A 9,448-nucleotide genomic window follows, 5' to 3' on the forward strand; every position below is an offset into this window, starting at 1 on the left:
ACGCCTACATGGTAGCAAGTGCGCGTTTTATAATTTTTCTCAAAGTTCCTTCAGGAATCGTGCACCAATTTTTAGACTCATTAAGATACAGTGACTGAAAAAAAAATCGCCAACATAAATGGTTTATTAGATTTTTTTTCTTACATAAAGTGTGAAACCAACTTTTCTGCTTATGCTAATTGCTAAGTGAAAATTAGTAATTCTCTTGAACAATTATAATGTTGTTTGGAGTGTGAATATACAGCAGTTGGCTTTTAGCACTTCTTCCCAATTGTCTTGTCAAAAAAGATCCGGGACGTAAGGAAGCGTGAAAAACACTGATGAAGTGTTGATAGCAAATAGCAAGGGAAACTTGCGTCAAATTAAAAAAAAACCTTTAACATTAATGGCTTGCCCTGGAAATACAGCCGAATGATCAAATTGAGCAACTTTGAATTTTAAGATTTTTTTTTTTTTGCTTAAAAGCTGAAAAGAAATAGTATCAATATTTTGTTTCTGTCATGTTCTTACTTCCTTTAATAAAAATGAAATGTTACATTTGCTTTCATATTTTTGAACAATTGATATGGTTAATCTTTGCTAAGATCCCAGAAATCGATTTTAATAATCAAATAAAATATACGACATTCCAAAGTATACCAGGAAAGACATTTCAATCTTCAGAATCTTGTGCGTACAGCTGCCACAGGGTAAGATTTCCCTCATTGTAGGATTTTCCCCGCTGTAAAATTTCTCCAATTGTACGTTTTCCCCATCCCGTCATTTCCCCCGTTGTTCGATTTCCCTCATTGTAGGATTTTCTCCCAGGAAAAAAAATCCTACTCTAAAGCAGACTTTTCATTAAGAAAATCCTTCTATATGACCATTTTTCTCTTTATTTTCAACCAAAGTGGAATTTCTCCCATCAATCCTTAACGTTGTGATATAATTTATAATTATAGTCAATAGTATATAACTCTATATAGACGAATAGTCAATAATTTTAATATTAGCTCGTCCGAAAAATATTGGCTGGTCAATATTTTTTACATTGACCGACTATTAATATTGTCGGGCGATATTTCGTCCCACGGGGGCAAATATAATCAATGAAAAATACTTGTATAATTTTAGTGGAGCAATCGAGTTAACATGCACATATTCAATAAAAGATGGGAATACATGTTGTATAATATTTTGAAGAATTTATTGCATTCTAAAATCCATCTGGATTCAGCACCCATCTAAACTACTTATATCTTTTGAGAGAAAAAGAAGAGGGCACTGATTGGGCAAAAGGGTACAGCCATTATCTCAATTAAGAAATGAAGTATTTATATGATATGCAGGGCGTTACTGGAAGGTGACAAGTTCTACTCTCCCTCCTCGGAAAGATGATTCTAGAGTTTGAATTTTTTTTTGGGGGGGGGGGGGAGATTATTTCAAAGTGGCGGTTTTTGGCGTGAAAGTACATTAGAATTAGTTTTCGCAGAATGAGCGTTTCGGTGGTGTTAGGGATAATTACGTAATCTGAATGTAACCGATTAATTCACCACCATTAGTTTTAAGATTCACATAGTAAGACATTGAAAAAAACCCCACAAGACTAGATAGTGCCAACAAAAAACATTTACCTTAAAATAAAGGTACTTTGCCGACGGACAGCTGTAGTTAAAATGCAGTATCATGATTATACATGTTTATAAGCTGTGGTTTTGTAATTAAGTTATCAATGAGACTCGTAGTCTTTACTTATTTTTTGCCGACACTATTTAACAATAAATCGCTCTTTCAACTTTTTTTGTTATGCAAACCTTCGTAAAATGACTATTTTATTGCCCATAGTCCCTTACAATGTCAAATACTAATACCGGCATGTGACATGTGATCTCCCTTTCTAGCATCTTTTAGTGCATATACGTAGTTTTCTAAGATGTAATCTAAGGTGTGCACAAAGAATTTGAAAGACGAGATCCCCATTTAGATTTTCTAAGATTATGTAAGTATAACTTGCTTGCATATATCTGATCAGCCAAAGATTATTGTTTATATAAAATTTAAAGATAACGTGAAACTACCGGCAAAGGAAAAACATTTCCGTGTTTTCTAAGGCGAACCCCTCCACGTTTGTTTATGATAACCATGTACAATAATACAATTTGAGCTCTCCTGACGTTTCTTGTCGCCTTGGTTACGGGACTGACCTAGTTTACATGAATAACAAGAGAAGTCGCTTCCACTGTACAAATGACATAACAGATCACGTGATAACAAACGTATTTATACCCAGTGCAGCTAATTTTGTTTTCGAAAAAAAAGTTCAAAATCAAAGCACAAAGGCGTTGTAATGAAGATTTTGAATTATTTGAAATATTGAATCGTGTCGATACTAATTTACCAGGGGCCAAAACGTTTTTTAGGGCGTAAAATGATGATAGAGCAAAGTTCTGGTTCTAATTAAATGGGAATCTAGCAAAGCAGATATCAATGACATTTTGCAACTAACCTTTATACCCAGTTTGACATAGTGTGATTATTCATATACATGTACATATATTGACATCCACTAGGTATTTTCATCTCATATGAGCGATGAATGCATACTACTACAGACGAAATCGAATCACGGCGTTACCTTTTTACATTGATTTGTCAGATACGCATTCCCTGATCTTTTTACACTGCATTCAAACGTTTTTATTAGCAGTGTCCTGGACTTTTCCGGGTATTAATTTACAAAGTTTATTCAAGTACCTAAAATGAAAGTGTCTATCTTTTTCTAAATGATACATGTATCTTATTTCATACTTTATGGATTTACCAAGTTCGAATCATGTCTGCAACAAACTCAAATTTTTAAAGCAGCGTCTATCTAGTTTTTCCAGTTTTAACTACCTCATGTTGGTCAAAATCTACTCCCTTGCTATTCAAAGGGTCAGAATATTTAAACTTTAAAATGAACGAATTTTCTAGAGAAATCATATCAAAGAACAAGTATTCCTAACGAAAATATCATGCATTCAGTATAAGATGACCGAGTAAGCCTTTAATCTAAATTCCTTTATTTACATTCACAGAGTTTTGACTTTCTGAAAATGCTGGATACACTTGATTTAACTTTCATTGTCACAGAATCAAGACACTATATGACGTAGTACTAACGATGTTCAAAAGAACAACACGTGTTCAATGTATCATGGTTACGAGCCTCGGGCAAGTGGAGGCAGCTCCGTCAGCCTGGAGTAGTCCATGGGTTCGATACCTCGCTGTGGGGAAATTGGACAACAACAATTTATCATTTATAACAGCAAAAAACCTTGGGTTTTTAAAAAATTATTCAAATGGGATAGTCGTTTGCAGGATTGAATATTGCTTGATGACGTCATCCCGGATTCATTTAGACGTAAATACTGAACTTTAAAAGTACGTTTGGAACAATTTAAAGTATATTATTGCATTGTTCATTAGTTTTGTAAAAATGGAAAAACATGAAATTTTAGTTGATAACAGTTTGTTAGTCATGCAAACACACCAATTGAATAGAAAAGCCTGCGCTGTTCTCCAGTTAATAGAAAGTATTATAAAATAAATATCGTTTATATTCTATTCTCAATTTATATGAACATAAAGTTATGTTTCTTTCATCAATTTTCTTAGATTATTTGAAAAGCATGCTTATCTGGGTTTTTTTTTACAGCCTTTCAAAAGCAATTTACAATAATGACGTTAAGGTGTGTTTACTAGATAAATTACCCTATATCTCTGGTTCAACCGATCATATTAAAGTCAATCAAATAAAAACAAAATATCTAAATACCTCGGGGTGGAATAAGGTTATACATGTATATGACATATATGCATGTTAATATTTGCATGCCGTTAGGGCAGTTTCCAAGAAAAAGAAAAAGAAAGTATGGAAAAAAATGAATTTAAACCAAAACTTTCTACTTGCCTGTAAATGAAATCGGCTGTACGCAACTCCCTATCAGCAATTTATTTCACTTCTCCCTATTCAGCAACCTTAAGGTGGTTCTCCCTACTGAGCAACCTTAAGGTGGTTCTCCCTACTGAGCAACCTTAAGGTGGTTCTCCCTACTCAGCAACCAACCTTAAGGTGGCAGGATGGTCAACAAGGTAGTCATCAGACCTGCTTTAAACTCTTAAATATGATATATACGGCTATGAACTACATTTTTTTATTGAGTAAAATGAAATCCAAGCTTTAAACGTTTAACTATTTTCTATATCTTTATACAGAACTCTTCGTCGAAAGGAGGTAAAAGTAGCCTTAAAATGGCAACAACAACCCTTCAGCCCTCGTAACAGCTTTTTAGCATATCGGTATTATTTTACCTTCCCAAATCAGGTCGGAAATTTAATATGTAATAAATTATTGTTGTTTTAAGGCATTACCTCAAACATGTGCATAAAATAGGTTACAGTTTTTGTAACGTGACATCTTCTTTAAGGGAAGGGTCTGCGTTCTCATTTAAAACATTTTTATCGATGCATAATATAGGAATTAGCTAACTTTCAGGAAATTTAATATGTAGTTTTGTTCTAATGTATCACCTCAAACATGTGCATAAAATAAGTTACAGTTTTTGTAACGTCTGCGTTCTCATTTAAAACATTTTTACCGATACATAAATATAGGAATTTTGAAAATAAAGTTACATTTGAAAAAAATGTAATGTAAAAATATTCAGTCGGCACTGTAATATATTAAGATTTTTTTCGTCATTGGATATATGTAGAACTTCTTTTATGGTTTCTGATTTGTTCATTACATGTATCAAGTCTGGAAAGTTGCAACAGCCGTATGTCTTATGCAAGCAACGAGATGATCCTACTTTTCCAAAAGTTCATTTGTCGATTCAAGATTTTGTGGTAGTAAGCAAATAATTGAGTTTTATTTTTGATATTATCTTTCTAACACGGTCTAAGGAGCAACTTCCGACAGGCAATTCAATATTTCTAATGTGTTTAGTATTTTAATTTTTTTTTAAAAATCGTGAAATAGATTTCAAAAGCACAGATAAGCACAAATTCAACTTAAATGAATTTCCGAACATAAATATTGCATTATGAAAAAAATATATAAAGTGGATAATTGAAAAACTAGAGTAAAACGTATATGGTGACATTACCCAGCTCGCTTTAATTGACAGGGTGTTAACTTTTACCTGCTCCTTTGGGAGGACTAGAAAACAGCTAAAGATTTGGCGTGACATATATTTGAGATTATATCAGTTTTACATCATGTTTTATAACTTCAAATGAATTTAAAAAAAAAAAATAATAATAATAATAAAAGGGTTGGAATGAAGAAAAAAAATATCGAAAAGCTCGATTTCTGAAACATGAACTTATATAGTACATGTATATGACTGCGCCAGATATAGTTTGCAATACGATAAGATAGGAATCACGTATATACGGTTATAGACACTATACCAGGTGACTGAAATCGATTGTGTTCTAATAAGCCTATTTTTAAATGCAGTTTCTTTTTTTTAAGTTTAAATATGTTATGTTTCTAAGCTCCGAGGTCAAAGCTAAGACAAGCAATGTCCTTACAATTCAAAGTAAGAGGAGAGTGAGCTCGTCTGAGTTTGTTTGCCAGTGACCAAATTGTTAACGCAAAGACATTACGCGTTTTCATGATTTTAAATTAAGGACAAGAGCGTACAAGGCCTGACAAATGCCCCCGTACCAAGTATTCTGAAATGGCATACGAACATATAAAAATTCTTTACATTTGAAAGTGTGCATCAGTACATGTACATGTATAATATAGAACTGCATTATCTGACAAATAAATAACACACATTAATACATGTACTTGGTACTTATCTTCTTTGTTTTATTTGTTTGCTTCCTAAACATTACAGCATGTTGTCATATCTGTGCTAGCGCTATTTTTATCCAACATTGTGGGTACAAGGATGGACTACGACCCCCCGCGTATCACAGTGAGCTACGTTAACACATTAGAGTAAAAGGGAATATCTTTAATAAGTAAAAACAAGGTTTTTGGTGAAAACCACAAATTTGACCCATTATGGGCCTTGACTCCATTTAAATAAATCAATAATAAAAATTAATGAAAACTTATTCTTTAAATAAAAGTGCTTTTAGGATGGAGTCAAGACCCATTCATACTATATTTTGCGATATAATACTGTGAATGAACCAAGATTTTGGCATAAAACGCTATGCAGCTTAATTTGGAAACATATACCTGTCGTGTTTTTAGAATGAAAGCACGATATTGACTTCCATCGTGAAATTTATACTAAAAACAATACATACAAGCCAAAATTATTCTAATTTATAAATGACCAATTCACTGTGTACACAAGGCCAAACCAGGAAAGGTGGAAAGTACTCACGGTACAGGACGGATACCGACAAGCATGCAGACCAGAATTATATTCAAATACTTGATAATAAGTTCTATACCGACTCCTTAAAGCTCATAATTCACTTGTCATTTATTTCCCGTTTTCGTTGGAGAAAATATCGGGCAGTCATGTCGTGCTGCTCAAAAAGTCGTGTGTCTTTCGGTTTTAGTATCTTTCCTTAAAAGGATAAAATAAAAACCGCTAGTGTTGTATTGAATGCTTTATTACTCAGCGCTATGAAATTAATGTGATGCACAACACCACTGCCAGTCAATATATAAATAGACATACGTTATAATCAGAGACTTGATTACAGTGTTATATAAAATTCACAGTGAGCCTCTGTTGACTCAAGATCCATTTGGTAAGAAATCGACCAAAGAAAAAAAAGAATATCTTTTAAAATCAATTCCTTCCATTTTCAGCCAGTGAAGAATTCTTCAGTCTCTTCCATGTAGATTTTCAAAATACCAATACCTTGCAAGTCTTTGGAGAATCATAGTTCTGTTCATCGCCATTAGCAAATCGCAGAAATCATACACTGCTGCCAGTAATTTAGATTGATGATAGATTATTCAATGTTACAAAGCTAGAAATCCTGAGCATGCAGGAGGACGTTCCTTCCCCCGGGCAATATGGGGGCTCCTTTGTAGCTGGAATGGCTAGCAATGTTAAGTGTAAATTCCATGTCAATGAGAATCAGTAGGAAATAAAATCACATATAAATGCACACTCTGCGACAGATCAGCCATTGCTGTTGAGGGGCCTGGTAATGGAGTTGTTAGTTGACATCACCGCCAATTCCCACCTGTAAACAAGCAAAATATTCTTTGAATACATAAAATCATTCATTTTAAGGTTTTGTTTTGGATTTATTAAACTGATGCCACAGTTTTTGTCATTGACATTTTTTGTTTGTTTGTTTGCTGAATTTGAAACAACACCATAAAACCTAGTCAAAAAATACCACACCGCAGAAAAAACTCTTAATTATTATACAGTAGATTATATGAAAGACAAAAAACTTTAATGTCATCATTTCATGATATGAAAAATCGGCCAAAATATAAAAACCGGCGGTCTTAACGTTAAACATTCATAATTTACGACTTGACATCAAAATAAACCAAATGTTTTATGTTTCTCCTGTTGAGAGTAGCTGTGTGTGTGTGTATATATAATAAAATTTATTATATATACACACACACATGAGAAATATTTGACTGTGGATGTCATTATTCCTAATCTTCATATCATTTTCACAGACCCTCAAAAACATGTACTTCCGAACTCAATGACTATGCGCTATCTTCAAACAGTTAATACCAGCTACTAAATAACATGCACTAAACTCTGGGTTCTCCATCATACTGATTATATTACAATAACAATAGTCCTAATGACAGACAAACTCGAATGTTGAAATGTACCATGCCCCTTGACCAGATATATTGTATACAGTATATGTACCCAAAGCCTCACAACTGGCCGTACGTGTTTGGTGATCGTGCTTGTGCTACGGGTTTTGTCAGTCGTGGCTCCCGTGGCTGATCATAGCGTTAAAAATCATGTTGAAGTATTGAGAGTACAACGTAGAACTATTTTAACAAGAGCTTGGACTTTGGGTAGTTGTGTCAAACAGCAATGTGACGTAGGCCTGTCTATTTCATTGCTGGCCACTCAGTTATGGCTCTTTGAAATCAACAAGATTTGTCTGGCTTTTGTGCTAAGACTACGCAATCGGTGCATATTTAGCTTGAAATCGTGTCATTTTTAACATGTTTTGTCGCAAGAAATAGATAGCTACATCCAACCGAAAGTCCAAGGTCTTGTTAAAATGGTTCTAAGACAAACGGGCATTTGACGTGCCAGTCGTAGGTGTCACATACAATTTTGTTTGGACAGGGGTTGCCACTCGCAACGTGCGATGCCCGCAGGAACCGTACTTCCGGTTTACAATTACCGTGCTCCAGACGCACGTTTGCCTTGCGAACGGCAAGAACAATTTTCGCATCGTAAGTCACCTGCAAGTCAATCGTACCGACGTCTTTCTGTGCCCAACGACAGCTGCGCGGACAATTATTAGTTTTCACATTAAATACAGAACATTTTTTTTTACTTTGGACATGTACTGAAATATATGTACTGTACGCAAGTAAATATTGAACCGTCACAAGTACTCAAAAGAAAAAGAGACTTTTATTCTGTAACTGCCGCTTTGGCCCGGTGAATACACTAGCTAAGCAAGACGACACAAATGAAGATGGTTTTAAAACATAATTATCTTTAGAATCTAATACCACGAAATATTGAAAACTTCTATGAAATCTAGGAGAAAAACTGCGCAAAAATCTAATTTCATCGAATTAATTATCAACTGATAATTTTCCTCACCACTGTTATATCTGTAAATAATTTACAAGTTGGTTAACCCTTTGTTAAAATATACAATTTTTTCGTAAAATCTTTGACTAGACTTTTAATTGAAAGTAAAAAGCTACATCACATTACTTTGCTTTTACAAAGTGACACCATTTACACTTCATTCATTTTAAAATCAAAGTATTCAAATTCTTTCCTGGTATTCTGATTTCAATACAATTGGTGAGAACAATTTTATAAAGATTTAATGGTTATATGAGATGATAATCAATATTTTCAAAATAGAGGAAGTACTCAATAACAAACAAGTGAAAAGCTGTCAATGTGACAGCAAACAGGGTTTTCTTTTATGTAAAATGTATCCATAATCCATGTCAACCCTTATCCAGTGAAATGAAGTACCCTACATGTATATGCAACATTTTGCAAAAAAATGACGAAGTTCAAAAGCTGGTATTTTTTCGATAAATTATCAGAAATCAAAATCCTAGCAATATGCACACCTCTGATACATGTACAATTGATCTGCAAAAGAACAACTTCCTATCTTGAGAACTGTAGGAGGAGTTATCCATACAATGAGGGTTCCCTATATGCATTATTTTGCCAAAAAATGACTTAGTTCAAAAGCTGGTATTTTTTTCATAAATTATCGGCAATCAAAATCCTAGCAATATGCA

The sequence above is a fragment of the Crassostrea angulata genome, chromosome 3 (genome assembly GCF_025612915.1).
Source record: "Crassostrea angulata isolate pt1a10 chromosome 3, ASM2561291v2, whole genome shotgun sequence".
Taxonomy (NCBI): Eukaryota; Metazoa; Mollusca; class Bivalvia; order Ostreida; family Ostreidae; genus Magallana; species Magallana angulata.